This window comes from Papio anubis, chromosome 16, assembly GCF_008728515.1.
Source record: "Papio anubis isolate 15944 chromosome 16, Panubis1.0, whole genome shotgun sequence".
Classification (NCBI taxonomy): Eukaryota; Metazoa; Chordata; class Mammalia; order Primates; family Cercopithecidae; genus Papio; species Papio anubis.
In genome coordinates, this window is record NC_044991.1 from 80,000,601 (window position 1) to 80,025,218 (window position 24,618).

Genomic DNA, 24,618 nt, shown 5'->3' on the forward strand with positions numbered 1-24,618 from the left:
TGGGAGGCCAAAGCTGGCAGATCACCTGAGGTCAGGAGTTTGAGAACAGCCTGGCCAACATGGTGAAATCCCATCTCTACTAATAATACAAAAAATTAGCCAGGAATAGGGGTGCATGCCTGTAATCCCAGCTACTCAGGAGGCTGAGGCAGGAGAATCGCTTGAGTCCACGAGGCGGAGGTTGCAGTGAGCCGAGATCGCATCATTGCACTCCAGTCTGGGTGACAAGAGTGAAACTCCATCTCCAAAAAAAAAAAAAAGAAGACTGATATATCACAGAATGTTTGCCATATTATGACTGCAGAAGACATGACCCACACGTACCACTGGCCTCTAACTAAGAAAGAGAGGAGAGGTCTCAGTCTAGGTGGACTTGCACTTAACCACTCCTGGTTTCACTGGCAGTGGGGCCCTTCTGTAATAGAAACATAAAAATTAGAGTATCTACCTGCAAGTGAAGCAAACAATAAGTAGAGGAGCCACAACCCACTGGAGGAGACTAGCTCCACATTGGGCAAACAAAGTTCAAGAAAGCAGTAGGAAAAACTGTATAACACAATGGAAAGGAAGGTGTTTTTTGCATTTAACTTCACCTCTTGCACCTCCAGCTGATTTTGGTGATGAAGAAAATAAACTAAGTAATTTTCACTTCTGCTTTGCCTGACCTGACCCTTAGACTGCCAGCCCTTCGTAGAAGCAACTGGAACAAAGTAGGAGAGTCCACATGTGTAAGCTTGTGAGAAACAGGTTGTCTTACACATGACTTATGTTTAAACATTTGTTGACAATACTGTAATCAGTACGTGGGCCATTTATGCCTCTAAGATAGTGTTTTCGAAATTCTCTTTTATTAAGCCTCACAATGGCAATAGGCATGCCACCACCATCACTGCCATCACCACCAAAAAAGTCCATAATTAAATAAGTTTAGAAATTATTACTTTCCATATCTCCATATGGGATATTCATTTAGATTAGCACATGAGAACTGAGCAGTTCTGCCCTAAAGAAGCATGCTTAGGTTTTTGTTTTTCAGCTGGTCTAGAATTTCTCAAATATAGATGACCACAGAATGCTATCATAGAAAACAACAAGCTCTGCTTTATGGAAAACTAGTGTCTTTCCTCCTCCCTGCAACGATTTCTCTAGTATGCCTAAGAGGATTCGTAGAGTCAGCCCTGTAATGTCTATGCTCACCAATCCAGCTTCTACCGAAAAGTCCTGCATGGGAGAAGAGTTCTTGAACTTGCAGCCTTGGTAAGTCTGATAGTCTGGACCTTATTATGCTAGTGATCATTTAAATATCTTTATTCATGCTAAATTCTGATGGGGAGGTAGAAGGAAATATCATGCCATATATCGAAAACACATATGAAGCAAAATCTGATATCATATACTCAGTACGTATTCCCTTGTACAAGCAAGAGACAGAACTGGGGTCAGGAGTTGAGGTCTTCAGAAAGAATCAGAAAATGAGGAATGAAGGTGGATATTCTGAAAGGCCCAACTGTACATGAATGCCAGATACTTTCTTTCATTAGATATTGCCTGCTGATTCTAAGGTGAACTAAGTTGTGTTTTTATTTTTTCCACCTTTACATAAACTCTTCATTTTATAAACAAATTTTGGATTTATGGAAAACTGAAGCTATCGTAGTACAAAGTGTTCCTTCCCATTCACCCCATACCCAGTATCCCCTATTATTATCATCTGAGTATAATACACTTATCACAACCAATGCACCAATATTGATACATTATTTTTAACTAGAGTCAATGGTCTATTCAGAGTTCCTTTGTTTTTACCTAATATCCTTCTTCTGTTCCAGAACCCCATCTGGGATACCACAATACACACAGTCATCATGTCTCTTTAGATTTCTCTTGGTTGTAACAGTGTCCCAGTCAGCTGTGCTGTTATAAAAAGCAGACAAATAAATAAACAAAACCCGGAGACTGTGTAATTTATAAATAATAGGAATTTATTTCTTATCATTCTAGAGGTTGGGAAGTCCAAAATCAAGGCAATAGCAGGTTCTGGTGAAATATCTCTGCAACCAAGATGGTGCCTCCTTGCTACATTCTCACATGACAGAAGGCAATAAAAGGCAAAAGGGCCCAGCTACTTCCTTCTCACGCTTTGGTAAGGGCATTAATCCCATTCATGAGGGCAGAGTCCTCATGATTTAATCACTTCCTAAAATGCCCCACCCCTTAATACCATCACCTTGGTGATTAAGTTTCAATAAGAATTTTGGAGGGGTACAAACATTCAAGCCATAGCAGCCCATTTCTCACAGTTTCTCAAACTTTCCTTGTTTTTGATGATCTTGAGAGTTTTGAGAAATACTAGTCAAATATTTTGCTTCCTATTCCGCAGTTGGGATTTTTAAAAATGTGTTTCTCATCGTGACACTGGGGTTATATGTTTGGGGGTGGAATATCACAGAGATGAAGCGCCAGTTTCATCTGAACATATCAGGGGTACATGCTTTTATTTAGAGTCACTAGTTTATGACTCATCGCCATTGATATCAATCTTGTGCACTTGGTCAAGGTTGTGTTTGTCAGGTTTCTCAACTATAAAGTTACTCTTCCCTGTCGTCCCTTTTCATGCTGTATGCTTTGGAAAGAAGTCACTCTGTGTAGCGCATGCCAAAGCAGGAGGCTCCCCCTCCTTGATGGTTGAATATATAAATTATCTAGAAGTATTCTGCATGGAATATTAGTCAATTATTCTGTGCATGCGTGTGTGTGTGTGTGTGTGTGTGTGTGTGTGTTGTGTGTTACGCATCCAATTATTTGTTTTTATCAGTATGGACTTATTTATGTATTTATTTTATCCTTTGGGTTGTAATCCAATACCACTTTATTTATTTTTTGTTCAAATTGTTTTAATTGTGGCCATTGGGCTTGGGGGAAGTACAGTGGGAGGATGTCCCCTCTTCCAGCTGGAATAGAGTTCTTAATTTTTATTTTATTTTACTTTTTTATTTTATTTTATTTTTTATGGAGAACATGCAGGGCTTACTTCATAATGATTGCTATTCTATCCCACTAGTGAAAGCAAGAAGGAAATCTGTGTCAGACCATGAGAACCTGATGTGGTTCTGGTTCTTAAAGATAAAACCCATGATGGTGTGGGCTCTCTCCTAAGACTGAACCCACAGGAGTTCTTATCCTCATGCTAGTCCACACTCAGCCTCCAGCAACTCCTAAAAATTAGCATTTAACTGTTCCTGCCAGTACTTGGCTCTTGCTGCTTTGGCTTCTGGGTAAGCCAGTCTCAGCTCTGACTGCAATTGCCTGTCTTTCCAGATTTCATGGTGGTGGTTTGGCCCATGACATCAGTGCTCCAATGGGTCCAAAAAAATTGTTGATTTTTAGTTTGTCCAGGTTTTTTATTGTATGGGTAGAGGTGATAATTCTCAAGTTATTTAGATATCAGCACTGAAGCTGGAAGTCAAGACGAGTGTTTTTAAAAAAGTGTTTGGCTTTATTAGACATGAGCATGCTCGTGTAAGAGGGTGTGACTCATCAGAATGAACTTCCACTCACTGTCAAGTAATAAAGTGCCTTTCACCAAGTCATGCCACAAAGATGGTGGTGCTTCAACACATACTGAAAAGTCATATGCATAGAGTGCCATATCTCTATGTTTGTAGTTCTTTCAAAAGAAAATGCATAATCATGTTGGTGGGTTTTAAATATACCTGAAGTTAGCTGATACAACTTAATGACTTTTTGCAGCCCAGTGATTTATACCCTAGCCTGGCATTTGGGAAAATATACTGACTTTGGGTCAATCAAGTGGTTGTGGGAACAAATAGGTCATCTGCACAGGGGCAAACACTGTTCCTCTGAATTTTCTCTTCCTGTTGAATGGCACAGAGTATTACATGTGGGATAAAGCATGGACTCTGGAAGTTTCTCAGAAACTTACAATTGAGAAGTACATGGCATTAAATGGTGAGATTGTTTTATTATGGCAGCATGATTAGTGTATTTCCTGGGCTTCAGTTCTTTCAAAACAATTTTTAAATTTTTTCAATATCCACGTGACATTTATACTAGTCATCCCTAAATAACTTGCTCTTTGTTTTCCATAAGTTTTCTCTGAATCAGTTAAATATACTTAACATACTTGTTAAATGTGAAACCACACTTCAAAATCTTGACGCTCTAGTTATATGGTTGATCATGCATTTCCTTTATATATAAATACACACCCAAGGTAATCACATTCATAGATTTATATCTAAATATCATCCAGTGTCGTAACAGTGATACAAAATTTAGGAAAACACAAGAACTGTTTAAAAGGTTATTTAGCTGAAAACTGAGGCCCCTGAGGATGAAATACAAGATAGACAATTTTAATGAGTGGAGTGGATAATAGAGGAAAAAACGGTATTGTTGGTATTAATATGCTTGATTGGACTTTAATATACATCTTGGGGAGAACTGAGTTGGCGTTTCCCTGATTGAAATGTGATCAACTTGAGGAAATCCATGCCACTACGTTTTTGTGGGAAATGATCAAATGGGAGACATAATCTCTTATGATTTTGACTAATGCTCGTCGTTTGATTGCACACTACGTACTAGAACACTTGCTAAGAAGCAGAGAGCTTCCTGTTACAACAATGATGGACAAAAATGGGAATAAAAAGCATGAAGATATTTTGGCTAAGATTCTTTGCTCTGTTTCCATTTTTAAAACTGGAGTCTAGGCTAAATTGTGCTGTGGGGATTCTGGTTCACCTGTTAGCAAACATGAGTTACCAGTAATCCACCGCTCTCCATTTGTTGTTTTATTCAGTACATATTTATTGAGCACTTGCCATATATTAGATTTCACCATAGGTAGCAATTACCTGATTATGAAAAAGGCAGATGTGGTGATCCACACCATCATGGAGGTTACAGTCTCTCAGAAAAGACATAATAAGCAGTATCTTTTCTTTCAAGTTGACAGGTGGAGTGCATGCTACAGGCTAAATTCTTCTGTATTAAGTCCCCAGAAAGGTAGAAAATATGATTTTTTAAAGAAAGGAACATGAAATATTACCTGCGTCTCACACGAAGGTAAGAAATAGTCTGTTCTTACAACTGGATTTCCATCAAGGGTGTTTCAAGCTCAGAGGTGGAAAAAGAAAAAGAGAGGATCGATGATGAAATGACAAGGTAAGTCATTGGAGGACCAGGTCAAGATGACTGACCCCTGCAACTTTCCCACTTAAGCCAGGCAATAGCTGGGAAGCATCTGCCTGCAGGTTAGAGCAGAGGACATGGGAGTTTGACTCAGAGTGGTGGGGAATGCTCAACAGAGCAGGTACAGAATTGCCTCTGCTCCCCAGCTCTCATCAAAATTAAAGCCACAACTCCAGGTCCTATTTCAACAGGTAGCACAAGCAAATGGGTAATCTCAAGTACAAAAATGGAAAACAACCAATCACCATTTGAGGAATGTGAAAACCATAAAACAGAGAGAAGTAGAACTTACACCTGAAGAAATAGAGTGCATAGAGCAATTTAAGAGCTTACTGGCAATGAGAAAAATGCAAAACAATCTTGGTAAAGAGAGTAAGGAAAGCTGGGGAAACATGTTCTAGGTAGAGGGAGCAGTACATGCAAAGGCCTAGGGACAAAAGTGAGTGTGAATCCTCAGAGGAACTAAATGTCCTTTTGTGTATCTGGAGTAAAAGTGTGTGGAGTAGATAGTGGAGAGGTGAAGTCAGCATGATAGAGAGAGGCCAGCTTGTAGATCTTTTAAGCTTCATTTAACATTTAAACTTACGGGAACAACAGCATGTCATTTAAGGATTTTAAGCAAAGAAATGGGAGTGGCCTTGATTGAACTATAGCTGTAGATCAGGAGTCAACAAATATTTTCAGTGAAGGACCAGATAAAAAATATTTCAACCTTTGTGGCTCATAAGGTCTCTGTACGACTACTCAACTCTGCCATGGTAGCACAAAAGCAGCTATGAACAATATGTAAATGAATGAGTATAGCTATGTTTAAAAACAAACTTTACTTATAAAATCAGGTAGTGGGCTGGTTTGGCCCCGTGGGCCAAATTTTGCTAACCCCTGACATAGAAGTAATAAAATCAAAAGAGAAAAAGAGAGAGAGAGACAGTTTTTTTAGTCCTTTTTTTTTTTTTAAACAAAGTCTGAGAGACTAGCATCAGAAAGGTTGGAATTGTGTTTGCCATTTTCCTTTATTTCTGATGCTGACAGGTTTAAAACCGGAGAAATCTTGCATTCTACATGGTAGCCTCATTGCCTCCTGTCACCTGAGTAACACCTTTCTCCCTGCTGCCAAAATGGCCACTTCTGCGACTGGGTCAGACCAATTATTTCCTAAATTGTTTGTATTCATCTGCACTTCAAATGCATGGCTTTGAGGAGGGGAAAATAATCCTGTCCGGCACTCATTCTACTCCACACATCCATTATGCGAGCAACACATCAGTCTGCCCAATTAAAGAGCCCACGACTACAAAGCAACTGTATATCATGTGTATTGCCGCTCTGCCACAGACACTATTCAAATATCTGATTTTGAGAGTCCTTTTTTGCTTAGCTAGGTACTTCATGCTAGTTTAAAAATAAATTGCAAAAAATATCAACAGTATTCTTTAAGTAAGTCTTCCCATATTCATTCATAACCATAGTTTACAGAAATTGTTTTGAAATAATTTCTTTCTCTTTCTCTCTCTTTTTTTTCTCTCTCTGTTGCCCAGACTGGAGTGCAGTGGCATGATCACAGCTCACTGCAGCCTCAATCTCCTGGGCTCAGTTGATGGTCCCACTGCCTCAACCTTCCAAGCAAGCTGGGACTACAGGTATGTGCCACCACATCTGGCTAATTTTTGTATTTTTTGTAAAGATGGGGTTTAGCCACGTTGCCCAGGCTGGTCTTGAACTCTTGGGCTCAGGTGATCCTCCTGCATTGGTCTCCCAAACTGCTGGGATTACAGGTGTGAGCCACCACGCCTGGCCTCTTTCTCAAGTTTCATTTTTAAATCGCCTTTGACATTTGAGTGTTAGGATGATAGTCAGATTTGGGCAAAAATGGCAGTTAGTCTTAACTACTGCCTCTTGAAACTCTCCTGGTATCTCTCAATTATTTTAGTAAGTATCAAAAGGATGATTTAAATGCTAAGAATAATAGTTAACATTTACTGAATGCTCATTCAGAACTTTTCTTGAAGTATCTCATTTAATTTCACCACAAGTCTATCAAGAAATTACTATTAAAATTTCTGTCTTACACCTAAGAAGAATGAGGATTTGGCAGAGCCAGGCCTTGGTCCCTGTGTCTCCAACTTCAAAACTCACACTGCGTTCTGTGGACAGCGTTACCTCATGCTCCAACACCGCATGCTCTCTAACCTGTGGCTTATCCGCCAAATAACCTTTCTGTTCATGAGACAGCTGGATAATAATTACAAAAGTAATGCTTTGTTTCTGTATCCGACTTTTCACGTTTACACACATTGTTACATTCTGTTATCCCAAACAGATAACGTGGGCTAAAATAGAAATAAAAAGAAACAGAAAAGGAAAACATGGTTTTTAAAGACCCAAAAGTGTTCCAGGCCTACAGGTAGAAGCCAGCAGAGCTGGGACTTCAATGTCAACCTTCTAATGCCAGGTAAAATGCTCTTTCTAGCTAGTGCTGTTCCTGACACAGTCTTCCTCAGGAATTCTTCCTCCCTAAGCAATTCAAAGCCTCCCATGATTAAAATGCAAATGCTCTGACCAAGGCCTTGAGAATGACTCTATGGTGGGCCTAGTGATGTATCCCTAGGATGATCATTTGGGCTAAGGAAGACTTCTGCACCCCAGACCATATGGCCTGCTTACATAAACAGCTGATTCTAGTTAGTTTTGGAACCAAGATTAATGCACTGTCTGAACAGTTCCAAAAGAAACCTCTGGAAATATTTTTATGCATCAATTTTATGTATACATTTTGTATCGTTATATTATATACCTGTTTTGTCTAAAAACTTCTTTCTGAAACACTTAAAAAGTTGTCTCATGACACTATAAAAGGATAGACCAATGAAAGCCATCTAATTACAAGCTGTAAAAGATGCATGTATGACAGAAGTCTAAAATCAAAGTGCCAGCTGGGCCAAGTTCTTTCTGGAGGCTTTTCTGGACAAACGATTCTCTCACCTTTTTCGGCTTCCAGGAGACACCTGCATTGCTAGGCTCAGGGCCCCTTTCTGGCATCACCCCAACCTCTAGTTCCTGTCCTCATATCTCCTGGTACTCATTTCGATCCTCCTGCCTCCCCATTGCAAGGTCTCTTGTGATTACATTGGATTGACTGGATAATACTATAGAATGTCCCTTTCTGTAGACCCTTGACATAATCACATATGCACACTGCCTTTTGTGAGGGAAGGTACCTTATTAGCTTGTTCTGAAGATTAGGTCTTGGACATCTCGGAGGGCATTTATCTGCCTGCCACAGATCGTTAGAACATCCCTAACAGTCATTTTTAACACAGCCACCACAAATAAAGAAACCAAGACCTGGAAAAAATTGCATGTATTAGAACCCTTGTGGTCATTTCACAGAGTGAGATATAGACCACACCCAAAATGTGGTTGCTGTCAAGTTGATCAAGACTGATAATGGCACATATGCAGAGAGGGTATGAAAAATCTGATACTCACTAATGAGGCTTTCCAGGAGATCAGGGCACCCTCCCAAACAGGTCTTCAATGGCTAGAGAGCAGTGGGGAGTGATTGCCTTGGGGCGTTATGGAAGTTATGGGGCAGGGCTGGGGTGAGGGCTCCCTCCTATGTGTTGGAACTTACAAGGTTAAAACTTCCCATCAGAAAGAATTGGAAGAGCACCCAAGCTTTACTATGAGCTTTCTCAAATGTGGGGCAAAAGAAGGGGCGGTTAGGGAGCTCGAAAGCTTTCAGGGGTCAAACAACAAAAATGGAAACAGACCCTAACATCACCTCTGCATCTCATTTACTTCTTGTATAGCACTAGTAAGAATTTGTCATTATACATTTATTTCCTTGCTTTTATCCCTTTCTCTACTCAGCCGTGAACTCCATGGGGCCATTATTTTTGTCAATTTGATTCATTAGTAGATACCCACAACTGATCATAACACCTGGCACATAATAGGTGATCAAAAACAGTCATTGGTTAAATGAAGTTATGGGCGGCTCTGTGCTAGATGCCAATATACAGAAGGTCATGGTCTTCCACTGAAGTCCCTATGTTTTCCACACGACCTTAACAATGGGCTTAAATGGTTTAACCAGAGTTATATAGCTAGGAGACAGAAAAAAAAAAAAGATAAACAGATCAACAAATTATAATATGGTGTGACAAGCACTTTAAAATGTACATGCTTCCTTTTACTGTGGGCCCACACCTGGACTCCTTACCTCCTCCCAGACACCACGGTCCTGCATAGCAAGAGAATCAGTCTTGCAATTCATGTAGAATGCAGGTCTAGGTCTAGGTGGGTGGATTGCAGAACAGAGTTCAAATCCATATGTGGTATCTCTTTATATAGGGAAAACAAACAAGCAAACACACAAAGAAACATTAGATTCCACAGGAGCCTCCCAGGAATTTCTGAAACTGTGTAAGTCCTTTCCTCTTTTTCCCCATCACTTCACACAACCTCTCGCCAGACACCTACTGCAAATAGTAAGTGTGAAACAGTACAGCAATCGAGAAAAAAAAAAGGGGAGAAATGCTGACACAATCAGATTTTTATGCTAAATTGTGTTTTTTTGAAGTGACTCTCATCATTTCTCATTGCCCATTTTAATCTCCTTTTGAAACTGTCCCACACAGCAGCTTTTTAAAAGCAGGTGGTCTCAGGAATGCTAGTTTCACATAAGCTATGTGAGGACATGGATTCACTGGTCAAATAAATTTCAAGAACTGCGTGTATTCTAGCTCCCTCTTGGAGAGTCATAATGTCCATAGCATACTCCACACCCTGGGATTCCCTGCATTTTCCAAACTTCCATGACTACTGAATACTTTCATGGCATACTTAAATTCCTAGGAAACTAGTGTTTATAAAATATGGTCTGGGAAATAGTGCAGTGAAGGATAAAGTCTAGGCCATCAAACACAGGCCTTATATGATTTACTTATCTGGAATCAGTCTCTCCAACCTCATTACTTGACTGACTTTCCCTTTCTTCTATCTCTGTCCTTTGTTATTGAGTTGTTTATGGATGCAAAATTCTCTTTTGCCTCTAATGCTCGCTCATGGCTGTGTTTTCTGCTTTCTAGCCACATAACCTTGGCTAAGTCAGTGAGTCTCATGCGGGCTTCAGCTGACTTATTTGTAAAGACAGGGTCTTGCTCTGTCACCGAGGCTGAAGTGCAGTGGTGCAATCACTGCTCACTGCAGCCTCAACATCCCTGGCTCAATCAATCCTCCCACCTCAGCCTCTTGAGTAGCTGAGACTGTCGTGTCACCATGCCTCGCTAATTTTTGTAGAAACAGGATTTCACTACGTTGCCCTGGCTGGTCTCAAATTCCTGGGCTCAAGTGATCTGCCAGCATCAGCCTCCCAGAGTACTGGGATTACAGGTGTGAGCCACCAGGCCCAGCCTGAATGATCTTTAAGATCCCTTCACACTCCATCTTTTACCAATCTTGTGATTTCTTCTCCTCACTGGTCCTTGAGTGCACTACTTCTTTTCTCTAAGCCTCACTTTATTTGTCTACAAAATTGGGAGAATAACAGAATACTTTATAGGATTCTGTGGGAAGAAAATGGAATGAGGAATACGGAGACTTGTTAGTACAGGGTTATCAATATGTCCCTTAACAAAAATTAATAATAAGCCATATTTACCACTTACAAGAAAAATATTCCGGAGTTGCCTAGGGTTGTCTTCCTTGAGAATGATATATCCTATGTGCTCTCTAGCTTTGAAAGCCTTTCACAGAAACAACCCTTAAAATGTTCTTAACAGTGTAATTCAAAGAATGTTAATGTGCTCCAAGGCCAAATAAAGGGAAGCTCAATTGCTATAAACTTAATTTTCAAGCATCCTAAATAAATATGCATTTTCCCTGAGGGCAAAGAGTCAACTGTCATCAGACTCTTGAAGGGCAGAATGTGTCAGGACAAACATTACGGTCTTCCAGGAAATTGGATAGAGAAACTCAAAGCCCTATTAAGTGATGTGACTTTGAAAATAACGTCTGTACATAAGAGACTTTAACTTTACAAGGTAGTTTTCCTTCATGAGTTTAGTTGATGCTCAGAGTCAGGTGAGGAGATAGAATAGCTGTGACCATTACCTTTGGGTGAAGTTCAACTCAGCATGTCCAAAGCCAAACCTGCTGTCTTCCAGTTACAAACGAACTCTCTTCCTGTCTCAGTTGGACTCCACTATTTAACCAGCTTAACCAGCTGCCCAGGCCACATACCTGAAGTGGTTCTCGCTGCTCCTGCTTCTTTACTTTTTACTGTCAACCAGTCTTCAAGCTCCCTCAAATCCAGTTCTAAACCCCCTAACATCCAGACTCCTAATCTTCTTCACTGAACTTCCTTTTAAACCCTGCTCTACCTTGGTTAATTAACAATTTCACTCTTTACACTGCTCAGGCCCCAAACCTCAAAGTCAATTGATTCCATTCTTTGCCCCCTGCTCCATGTCCAGTCCATCAGCAAACCATGAAACTCTCCATCTTCAATTTTGTGCAGAATCTGACTACTGATCCTCCCCTCCACCACTCTCAGCTGAGTCCAAAACACCTTCTCAAGTCTACATTTTGTTTGTTTGTTTTTGGCAACGTCTTAACTGGTGTCCTGCTTGCTGCTTATTTTCCTATAGAGCAGGGTTTCTTACCTGGCATTACTGACATTTGGGTACGCATAATTCTTTGTTGTGAGAGACTGCCCTGGGCATTGTAGGATGTTGCACAGCATCCTCGGCCTCTACCTGCTAGATGCCAGTAGCACTCACCTCCTCACCAACTGTGGTGCTGAAACCCCCATAGGAGCTCCTCTTATCTCTCAGAGGAAGGTTCTCAAGTTATGTAAGTGGCCACAACCACTGCACTGTCAGGCCTCCTGTTGCTGTTCTGATCTCACTCTCCTCACCTTTCTGCCTTGCTTATCCTGCGTGAGCCACAGCAGCACACTGGGTTTGCTCCCAGCACCAAGCCTTTGCACTTGCTCTTCCCCCATCTGGAAAAATGTCTCTGCAGGTATCCACTTGGTTTATTCTTTCATCTCCTTAACGTGGCACCTCCACGTATTCGTATAAAGCTCTATGTTGCACCCAGCCAAATTATGCTTTAAACTAACATTGTATGACTTAGGTGTATGTTCCCAAAATATTGTTAGATGAAAAAACAAAGATGTGAAAAAAAAGCATCTACTATGACCCTCAGTTTGCTAAAAGAAGCATCAAATGCCTATTTATGAACATACTGCTATAGGTAAATAGAGAGGGAAGAACACCAGAAGGTTAGACACAAAAATGTTAACTGTATTTATCTCTGTCATAGTAGCTATATAATTAATATTTTCTGACTACTCTGCTGTATTGTCCAAATTTCTATACTGAAGATGTTTTCATATCTAAGAAAATCAATAAATACTATTTTAAAAAGGAATGGTGTCATAATCCTAATATCTCTGAGATCCAAAGACCAATTGGGAAAATATGGCAAAGTGGAGCATGGTAAATTTGTGTGTCTACCCTGGCCTTGCAGCACCATTACTGAAAATCAAGCGCATCTTCTTAGATGCTTTAAGTGAGAGAGAGAAAGGGAGGGGGGAACTGAGTGAAGTGACCTAGAATGTTTGCATTTATGAGGACCTTGGCAATCATGGAATATGACACCTTCTTTTTTAATAAGGTAGGCGCTCCAGAGAAATCAACTAACCCAAAGTCACATGGTTAAATAGTGGCAGAGATGGGATTGTTCAATTATTTTTTCATCAAACATTTATTAAGCTTCCATTATATACTGGGTGCTAGGGATATAGTGGTGAAAGATAAATATAATCCCTGCTCTTGAGTACAATGGGAAAGAAACCCATAGGCACAACCAAATAGTGTAGAAATGTGCCATTGCTATGGCCACATGTGGCTATCCAGCACTAGAAATGTGGCTGGTTTGAACCGAGAGTTATGAGGCCTGGCGAGGTGGCTCACGCCTGTAATCCCAGCACTTTGGGAGTCCAGAGCGGGTGGATCACCTGAGGTCAGGAGTTAGAGATCAGCCTGGCCAACATGGTGAAATCCCATCTCTACCAAAAATACAAAAAATTAGCCAGGTGTTGGTGGCAGGCACCTGTAATTCCAGCTACTGGGGAGGCTGAGGCAGGAGAATCACTTGAACCCCAGAGGCAGAGGTTTTGGTGAGCAGATATTGTGCTACTGCACTCCAGCCTGGGCAACAAGAATGAAACTTCATCAAAAAGAAGGAAAAAGGAAAGAAGAAAGAAAGAAAGAAAGAAAGAAAGAAAGAAAGAAAGAAAGAAAGAAAGAAAGAAAGAAAGAAAGAGAGAGAGAGAGAAAGAAAGGAAAGAAAGAAAGAAAGAAGGAAGAATTGAGGGATATGTAAATATAAAACATTCACTGGAATTACTTAAAGGATACCATTAAATATACCATTAGTATTTTTCATATTGATTAGATGTCAAAATGATATTACTTTGGACATATTCCATTAAAGAAAATATGTTAAAATTAGTTTTACTTGTTTATTTTTACTTTTTTCAAATGGCTACAAGAGACTCTTAAATTCCATATACGGCTTGCATCCATTTCCATTGGATGGTGCTGCATATGCACCATGACGCAGACTTGCTAGGATGTTAGAAATGAGAGTAGATGGTAAGGAGGTTCAGGCAAAGTTCCTTACTCAGTCTTGGGGACAGAGAAAGTCTATGAAAGAAAGTGGCAGATAAATTGTAATCTGTATAGTAAGTGCGATTTAGGCTAAGAACAGGGTAAAGTTGGAGTGGGGGAATGAAATTAAAGGCAAAACCAAATAGTTAGAGAAGGGCACTAGTTGCTAAGTCAAACTCTTTCCTGATTCTCTGTTTCATTAAACAGCAAGTTGAAATCCTTAAAAAAAAAAAAAATGTCTGGGTGCGGTGGTTCATGTCTGTAATCCCAGCATTTTGGGAGGCTTAGGTGGGCAGCCTAACCAACATGGTGAAACTCTGACTCTACTAAACATACAAAACTTAGCAGGGCATGATGGCACATGCCTATAATCCCAGCTACTCGGGAGGTGGAGGTTGCAGTGAGCCGAGGTCATGCCCCTGCACTCCAGCCTGGGCAACTCCATCTCAAAAAAAAAAAAAAAAAAAAAAAGATTTTCTCTTCTAATGGAAGACTTTGACAGCTCCTTAATTCCAGGCTTGAGAGTGGAAGTGTGGACTTCACGGACTCTCACTTCACCAATATTGTTCTCCTTCCGCTAATATCTTATTATGGGATAAGCTCATTTCAGGGGAGGGTAAATTCTGCCTAGACCAGAGAAAAATAATGACATTGAACGAGCTAGATAGATGGCAATGAGTAATCCGCATGAAATTCTTAAATTTGAACTGGGAAGGGAGATTCAGTATTGGTTAGAGTGTCTCTGATTATGCAATTCATTCTCAGCCAAGAAAATAAATGTGCTCTATAAAATATTTCTGGAATAACCTTTTAGTGAAAAACAATAGAAATTTTAAGACAGATTAAGGTTTAGTGTCGCAGAAGATTATAGTGTGAACAGACTGTCCTCACGGGGACCTGTTTAACTGTTGACAAGCTGGAGGAGGGGAGAACTGTAAGGATATTTGACATGAAAAATGTGAATTCGCTCTCTGAGTGTTTACTAGCATTCACAAGTAGCAGGAAATGAGCCGTGAAATGTATTGTCAAACATTCAGTGTTCAAAACATAATGCATTACTTTAAGTTGGGCTTTTTGCTTTCTGGGATCCTCATTCTCAATTTGCCCACCTCTAGGACAGATGAGCTGGCCTTTAATCCTGCCCTTCCCAAACCATAATGATAAGCTGCAGCAGAAACTGGGAACTGGCTTTCCAAAAGCCAATTACAACTCCCTTTTCCTTGCATTTCTGGATTGCAGAGGCTTGGAAAACACAGATGCATGCCCCTTTGCAGTGAATAGTTGTCACGTGACCTACTTTGGCCCAGTGAGATTTGGGTATCAGTTTCTAGGGAGAATGTTCTTAGGAAATTAATGCAATGCCCTGCTAAAAGAGAACCCCGCGCCCTTCTTCTTCCCTCCTCCTTCCACCTGAATTCTAGAAACGGGACTGATATTCAGCTGCTACCACAGACACAGCGGTACAGTTGTGAAAACGCTGAAAGACTTTCACGTCAGTTTGCAAATAGCAACTTTCCTGAATTCCCCAAGTGTCCCTCTTGGTTTAGTGCCTTACCCAAGCCCCCCTGGATCTCCCTATGATTCTGAAGGGAAAAATTTCTGGAAGAGCAGGGGCCTCCAGATCTGTACCAGTTGTGAAATATTTTAGATATCATGTCCTTCTAGAAGTAAGGGGGCCACCTTGTAACCATGAAGTCTCCTTTATGCACAGGATGGGGACGTGGTGAAGCCACAGTACCAGCCCAAGACGTACTCCTGCCTGGCAGCAGCCACCGTGGTATGGTTTTCTCTTAATCCATCTCTCACATCTGAAAAATATGTTGTTAGCTCTGATAGTTAAGCAAGAATATTTCTCAACCTGGCTTCTCGCAGACACACTGATGTGTGAGGTGGTTTTTTTTTTTTGTTTGTTTGTTTGTTTGTTTTTTTACTGTTTCTATACAGATCTTTTCTTTTTGATCTCACTGTCCTTTCTTTATGGTCTTCACCTTTAAAATCCAGCCTTCTCTGATCACCCCAGAATGTAATGTTCAGACAATATTTACTAAAGGAATAAACAAATGAATAAAACAAACTAAGATTAACTTTAAATGTAAAACACAGAGATTTTTCTATTTTACATATTTGACTTTTATAATCCATTTTTGCTCCCTTAATTAGAGTCTAAGATATTTTATTTCCCCTTTCCCATCTTTTCCTTCCTTCCTTCCCCTTCCTTCCATCCTTCCTTCCTTCCCCTTCCTTCCATCCTTCCTTCCTTCCTTCCTTCCTCCCTCCCTCCCTCCCTCTTCCCTTCCCTTCCCCTCCCTTCCCTCCCTTCCCCTCCCCTCCCCTTCTTCCTTTTTCCCTTTCTTCCTTCATCCATTCATATAATTAATATTTATGGAGTAACTAATATTTCCTGGGTGCTATTCTAGGCTCTGAGGATCAGTGATTTATGAACTAAACAGCTCTCATCTTCGTGGAGCTTACATTCTAGTGTGGGTACAGGAATACAGAAGAGCTAACAAAGCAATCAATCATAATATCAGGTTGTGATAAGTATTATAAAGAAAAATACAAACCACTGTTACGGGATAAAAAGTGATAGAACTGGCATTTGGGACGGAATAGCCAGGTCACTCTTGAAAATGGTGACATTTCAACAGAGGCTTGAATGAAGGAGTCTAGCAAGGGCTGAAGGGAAGAGCGATTCAGGCAAAGGGAACAGCATATACCAGGGACCCAGGGTGTGAACTTGCTGGGCAACAGGGAGCAGACCAGTGGGGTCAAAGCAGAGTGAAGGAGGAAGCAGAGGGAGGGGATGGGTTTGATGAGATAGTCAAGGGCTTCTCTTGCACCTTTCTTCTCTTCCCACCAGTTATCATTCTCGTTGCACAACAGAAATTTCTGGAAAAGAGTAAGCCATCAGGTAAGCTCAGAAGTAGGCTACTCTGGTCATATTTCAAGTTCTCTAGCTCCCGCCCCTGGATTTGCCTCTTTGGATTGCCAGAAATACTGTGCAGGCTCAAACTCTTGCTCTCAATTTAAACAGTCTGCAAGACATCTCTGGGGGTCTTCTTACAGGTAGTGGTGCCCATTGCTCTAGAGTCTATACCTATGTTGTGATCATTCCCCACATCCTCTCATTATTTGACTCTAACTCATTTTGGGGCTCATTTAAAATTTCATTTGTTAGAGTGCCAGTTGCAAGCAGCAAAAGTTACTCAAGCTCTACTGTAGATGGGTTTATAGTAAGCACCTAGCATAGTCTGTTTGGAGTCCAGTTCCTAGCCTTAAACCTATGCGTGACCTTCCACATCTGGCCATAGGCAATTACTAATACCAGGCTTTACCTGCCAGACCTCGTGGGGAGAAACTGCCCTCCTCACTGCAGATTTGGGGCATAGCCGACACATTGAGTCTCTGAGGGGAGTTGCAGTCAAGCACTGAGTACCCCCGGCCAGCCTTGCTCTGATGCACATTCACATTCCTGGCCCACGTTCCTCTATTTGGAGGCCTCTTTATCATAGGCTTTCTGCAGAGGCCTATCTTAAACACCTCTGCAGGGGTCACCTTATCAAGGAGAAGAAGCGGGGAACCTTGGAGACGTTCTTCTCCACTCTGACTCAGTGCTCAGTACTTTCACACTCAGAGCCCTTCCTTCTCCCTGCCCCCCAGCTCCAGGTCCATTTGATGGTGGGAGTCTTTTGTTCAGGGGTCCCTCAGCTGTGAGACAATCCCTTGGCTTCAGTGCTGATTCAGACCCTCAACGAGGGCTGGTGCCCTGGGGAAAATGGAATGGTGGGGAGTCAGCACTTTCTCCGGTTTAGTCTCTTGTGGATACTATTGCAGTAAATCATTAAAGCCTTCACTGTTCATCTTGGCTTGTGTCTTAATCAGCTACCCTGACACCTGGCAGCTCAGCTCTCTCGAACTCAGCTTAGCTTCTAACACTCTGGTGGAATGATATGAGGACAAGCAGTCACCTGAGCCTCAGAAGAAAGAAGAATCCAGCAGGCCGCCATTTTCTCCTCAGTGCGCTTGGCACAACATGGCTGCCTCAGACCCCCCAGCTATGTATGTTACAGTATTGGCCCCATGAAGACACCACTTGAATAAACATAGACCCTTTGTTCCTAAATGCAAATTCCATAGTGACAAAAAACACACCGGGTAAGATGGCCACTTCTGTTTTGATCAACCGCGGCCAGGGACGGACTAGGGGAGGGCACCTTCATTTGCTGCGTAACAACCACAACGTTAGTTTTCAAATGCAAAACAGACTATGTTAACCTCATGATTAAAATTCTCCAGGGTCTTCTCACTGCATTTATTTAAAAAATTCAAATTCTTTTCCATGTCCTGAAGAATCCTGTCTGACCCAGTCCTTCAGATCTTTCCTGCTGAACCTCACACCCCTCTCCTCTTCCTTAGTATTTTTTAGCCCTGTCGGCCTTTTTGTCTGTCCTTTGACCTGAGCCAGTCCTGCTCCCAGCTCACAGCCTTCATGTTGGCTGTTTCTTTTGCATGAAACATGTTGCCATGTGATCTTGGCATTGTCGGCTTCTTCTCATAATTCACGTGTCAACTCCCGTGGATGTCCCAGTCCTGGAGAGGCTATCCCTGACCTGCCAGCCACTCCCTATCACATGATCTTAAAATTTCTTTTATTTTGCTTTTGTGTATAACATCTCTCATTCTTCCCCAACCCTCACCCCCCATGAGAAAATGTCAGCTCCACAAGAGCAGAGATTTGGGGTTGTCTTGTTCACTATTGTATCCTGCTGCCTAGAACTGTGTCTGGCTTATATCGTGTGATTAATCAATAGAGGTTGAAAGAATAACTGCTGAAACCCCACTCTTGCTTGTGAGGGTCAGCGGAGAAGAGCTGAATCACAGAGAAAGAAGTCATTGGTTCTTGGGTGGGAAGACACGATATTGGTGGAAGGCCGTCGTCCACAACATTAAACACTATTAACTGTGTCAGTATTTCTTTTTTTTGTTTTTGAGACGGAGTCTTGCTCTGTTGCCCAGGCCAGAGTGCAGTGGCACGATCTCGGCTCACTGCAAACTCCGTCTCCCAGGTTCACGCATTTCTCCTGCCTCAGCCTCCCAAGTAGCTGGTACCACAGGTGCCCGCCACCATGCCTGGCTAATTTTTTGTATTTTTAGTAGAGACGGGGTTTCACCGTGTTAGCCAGGATGGTCTCGATCTCCTGACCTCGTGATCCACCCGCCTCGGCCTCCCAAAGTGCTGGGATTACAGGCGTGAACGACCGCGCCCGGCCAACTGTGTCAGTATTTCTAAAAGAACTGGCAATGAGTGGATTCCAGGAAGATGAATAAATGTTCTTTGATAAATTTGAGATATAAGGTTCATCTTCACATTGCCCCTACCAGCCTGGGGACATTGACTTGCTGAACAGGAAACACAGGAAGTGTACACATAAAGCTCAAAGCTGTTAAGTATCCCACAATTAGTTCTTCTGGTTAAGTTTATTTCAGTAGAAGCTTCTTTGAAATGTGACTCTTCTCTCCCTCTTATCCTCATAAAAACATCAGTTACACACATAGAAATGCCAATATTTCCATAGGCATCACTTTTTTAGTACCAATTAAGATGATTTGTTAAGTGAGTTTTACAAAATCCATGGCTACGTTGGCTAGTTAGATGGGAGTCAGACCAGATAAACTGAAATACCAGGTTTTAATATTCAACTGTAATTTCCTCATGAAAATATAAAAATCATTCCACTGAATCTCCCTCAACAGAAGCTGGATGCACTGCTGATTTCTGCCTGCTTTTCATTTAGTATCTGGCAAACGTAAAAACAAAACAAAACACGTAATATGTTGGAGATATATATATATACCATCTGCAAATATGCAATATACAGATCCCTAGGTATCTGTAGAGGATTGGTTCCAGGACTTCTGTCAGATATCAGAATCTGAGGATGTTCAAGCCCTTAATATAAAATGGTGTAGCATTTGCATATAACCTATGCACATCTTCCTGTGTACCTTAAATCATCCCCACATTACTTATAATACAAATACAATGTAAATGCTGTGCAAACAGTTGTTATAATGTATCGTGTAGGGAATAATGGCAGTTTTTAAAAAGTCTGTTCATGCTCAGTACAGACACAATTCTTTTTAGATATTTTCGATTTGGGGTTGGTTGGATTCACAGATGCAGATCCCAGGCATGTAGAGGGCTGACTGTATAGGTGTATATCCATACACACACTAACTCTTCATAATTCTGCATCTTACATTCCTATCCTCACAGAGAATTTCTCTTCTGGGTAAGGAAATTAGTAAGGGTCTCACCTATATTTTATTAGCAATCTCTGGTCGTTATTTATGGCCCCATATCACAAATGTCTCATGTACCTAAGTGATTTGTGCTTGATGTTCAGGAAGCCTCCAACTGCCAACCGCTTCAGGGGTGATGGCATCCCCATTTGCTAAGCAGCTTTCACACTCATTGGCCTCTAAAACTGAGCTGTTACCTAAATCATTTTCCTGCTGCTGAGGTGGGTGGTTTCAGGATGAAGATGATTGAACAGAAGCCTTAGTGGATGAATGTTCCCCATCTTTCCTTTGCAAGGGAAATACACGCTCTTAGGCCATTGTTCTTCTTTTGGAGGAATTACAGATTTCACAGTGAAAAACAAATGAAGTATAGCCTGGTGACAATATCTTGTGTTAGTATAATGCTTTTTGATGCACATGAGTTTCCTATATTTAAACTTACTTGATCCTCGTAAGAACCCTGCAATGCAGGCAGAACAACAATCATAATTGCCCTTTTACAGGTGGATAAGAGAGATTCAGAAGAGCCAAGTGATTTGCTTAAGGTCACACAGCTGTTAAATTGCAAAGCCAGGAAGAGAAACTCAACCTTTTATGAGCTCCTCATGCAATAAGTTTTTCACTAGACCCTTCATGATGCTTTTTGTTTGAGCAAAAGGCACGTTATTTTCCCATCATTACCCTAATTGCAAATTTGCTAGCCTAGGAACACATTCTTTCTGGAACCTGAAGTACCTTTTCATAACAGTGTGCAGCGTTTTAGTTTCTAGGGGATACCTGGCCCTACCTGCTTCATTTAGGACTCAGAAGGCTGGGTTGGGAGAGGAGATGCAGTCTGCTCATTATCCTTCCCTTTGTAAGGATGTCAGCAGCAACATTAAGTTGCAAATGGAAAACACAGCTTTGGCTTGCATCTTGTCCTCACTCTCCACAGAGCTGTGTATAACCCAGCTGACTGCATTACTCAACCACGCCCCCTCCTGTACATTACCCATCAGCAAGTGCACTGCCTCTCTTCAGCTAGGCTTTGTCTCCTACAAAGGTTTTTTCTCCTAAAAGAATACATTGCCTTATTTTTCACAAGAGGCCACTGGGTGTGAAGGAAGGTCAGGTGCAGCTACCTCCAGGACACTACAGGTACTCTTGGCTTTCCCTCTTTGCAGATTTCTCATGCATTTCTTCCCTGCATAGAGACAAATATCCAACTTGGAAATGGAACTCAATGTGAAGTTAGGGCAACGTGAGAAGGAGGAGCAAGAACCAGGGACCAACAGGAGCAGAATTCTTTGAGGGCCAAGGTAGTGACCCAGTACAATTTTAAACACTTAAAAAAATCCATGTCAACTGTATATCAGAAATGAATTTTTAAAACCTTACACTGCCCAGGGCTGCCAATAGCAAAGAGTCCCTCAGGGCCAAAGCAGTTTAGCCTACAGTGCTCCCTAAGCTAAGAAAATCAAGTGTCTAAATGCATATCTTCACCTCCCCTAAAAATGGAAGGATACGTAAGCCAATTTCTATTTTTGGTCATCCCACCGAAGTCAGCCAAATATGAGTTCCAGTTTTAATGTAGCATTTCTTCCAATAAAAAAGGTACTTCTACTGTTATCAGATGTATATGAATATAGAAATATTAATAATATCAAGAATTACTTGTTGGAGGCCTATCTCTTCCAAAATAAATTTTGGAATCTAAGGTCCTAGTATTTTGGGAGATAATTCATTAAAATTACTTTTAAAAGTGAAGTGAACCATGCTATGAAAATAGAAGACGCAAGATCATTGGTGTTGACTTCTTCCCTTGATAAGTGTTTTGTTAAGTGACTGCTTCTTGGCTACTTTTGTTATGATGGAGGGATTTCAACGTCCTCCAATTTCACTGAGGCTCTTCCATGTAGGAAAACTGGTGAAAATGAGTTGATTTATTGTGGTGATACTAATAGCTTGTGTCAGACAAGAGTTCAGATGTGAGTGGCTGAGATCCAGTAAGAGGTGTGAGGAAGGGTAGACTACCAATCTCTCTCTTCAAGAGGAAAGGGGGAAAATGTAAAGTTTCTTCCAGCCTCAAACACAGTCCAGACTCCTGGCTCACGGTACTCTGTGATTTAACTATATCTTGACCTTTATGCCTTATATCCCCACTCACCCCATCAATTCCTTATCAATCTTTTGCCATATTCTTTACAGACCTTCCTTTCTGATGCAATTAATCTGATTAATTAATTGACATCAAACGTTTGTGAACATTACCTTAGTCGGCTGTCTTGTGTGCCCACCCGCATAGGAGGTACATGTCTAGTGATTGGAACCCTGTGTTTGCCCCATCAACATCCATCAGGAAGGAGGACGTTCCTGGTTGAATCCATGCTGCCCCACCAGCAAGTTGAGGATGTAGCATGTGATCATAATCAACTATTTTGTAAATTTTGAAGCTGCTGCCACATCCATTCTATTGTGAATTGCTCAATTTCTCATCACCTACCTGTTGTTAGTCATAAAAATTTGTCAAAATCAGAAAAATTATCTTATCAGGAAAAGGAAGGAAATGACTGCTTTAATTCAGTGAAAGACTAGTGGTGGACATTTTGAACAAAGTCCAGATTATTTTTACGTGGTACATGAATGTCTAATTATGTATAGTTGTAAAATCTGCGTTTTTTCTTTCTTCCTCCCTCCCTTTCTTTCTTCCTCCCTCTTTTCCTTTCTCCCTCCTTCCCTCCTTTCCTTTCTTCCTCCCTCTTTTCCTTTCTTCCTCCTTCCCTCCTTTCCTTTCTTCCTCCTTCCCTCCTTTCCTTTCTTCCTTCCTCTCTCCCTTCTTCCTTCCTCCCTCCTTTCCTTTCTTCCTCCTTCCCTCCCTTCCTTTCTTCCTTCCTCCCTCCTTTCCTTTTTCCCTCCCCCTTTCTTCTTCCCTCTTTTCCTTCCTTCCTCCCTCCCTCCCTTCCTTTCTTCCTCCCTCACTCCTTTCCTTCTTTCCTTTCTTTCCTTCTGTACTTTTCCCTTCTTTTCTTCCTGTTTTTCTTCATTTTTTCCCCAAATTATTTGTAAATCTCCAGCAAGGTATTCTTATTGATTAGAAATAAGAGTACTGGACTTAACAAGTCAGAAGGCTTAGGGTTTGAAACTCAAGGCCCCATGCTCATGAATGACGTTGGACAAATCATTTAAATTCTCTGTGTATCCTTGAGGATCATCCCCGTCTTACAGTTATGGAACTAATGCTCAAAGAGGGTCCTGTGGCCAAATGTGGCATAACTGGCAAGTGTGGAGCTAGACACAGGCCTTCTGGCACCAAACTCCATCTCTTAATCACCATTCTCTAATGAGAGTAAAGTTAGGGTAGTGAACACTAATGACCTGGACTCTTAATAAATAGCATTTAATCCATGTTGAACCAGATACCTTCCCCACCTCTGCATTTCCAGGCGTGTTTCCACGTCACCCCTCTTATGGGTGTTGTCTGAGCATTTTTATTCCTCCATTTAAAGTCCTCTGGATCAAGTGTTTGTCTGCATCCCAAATGCACTGTCTTCAGGAATGGTGCGTAGAGCAAGGCAGATGGAGCCTGTGGGACTGGAGCCACCCCTGTGTTTCAACTGTGACATTCCCACTTTCCTCTCTTTTACCTAATGGGTTTCTACACATAATTTAACTTGAAGAAAGCCAGCTTCTGCTTATACACCTTCCCCCCAACAGAAACATATTTGAAACTCATAATCTTTGACCAACCTTTCTATGTTACTTAATAAAAATCTGAAGCCTGAGAGGTAACTAGAGAAAGAGAGTAAGATTTGGAAACTAGAAGGATCAAGCTGATAATGTAGCCAAGGAACCTGAACCAGGATCAGACACGGATGTCATTTAGGAGTGGGCAGTCTACATAACTTGTCCTTCATGTCTGGACTGAGATTCCGAATGGCAGGATCTTGGTGATCAACAACAGGTATCATGATGCCAGGCACAGGTTAAAACTATGCTATTTGAGAAGGGTCTTCCCTCTTTGTTTACTGGATATATCAGTGACTCTCACCTTTTTTAAAAAGTTTTTTTAATTCTTTCAGTTCCTGAAAAAGTGCTTGCATTCTTGAGAAGAATAAAAAACTCAAGACCATGCTAAAATAGACAGTTAATAATTACCTCTTGATTATCACTCCAGTACACCATGCCTCTCTCTGTTACTGTTATTCAATTTCCCTTGCCGCCTTGGCACTGTGTCACTCATGGGTAGAACTGTTTGCTTCGCTGACTGAGTTCTCTTATAAAGTCATGAGACAAAGTTCTCAGATTTTCAGTAGAACCTCTTCTGTTCACAAGCTTAACTCTAAGCCTCTAATGTATCACATTATTTTTAAACAAGTCAGATTTTCACCTCTCACATAACAAAAAGTCTCGAGATAGGTGGCTAATGGACCATGGCTCA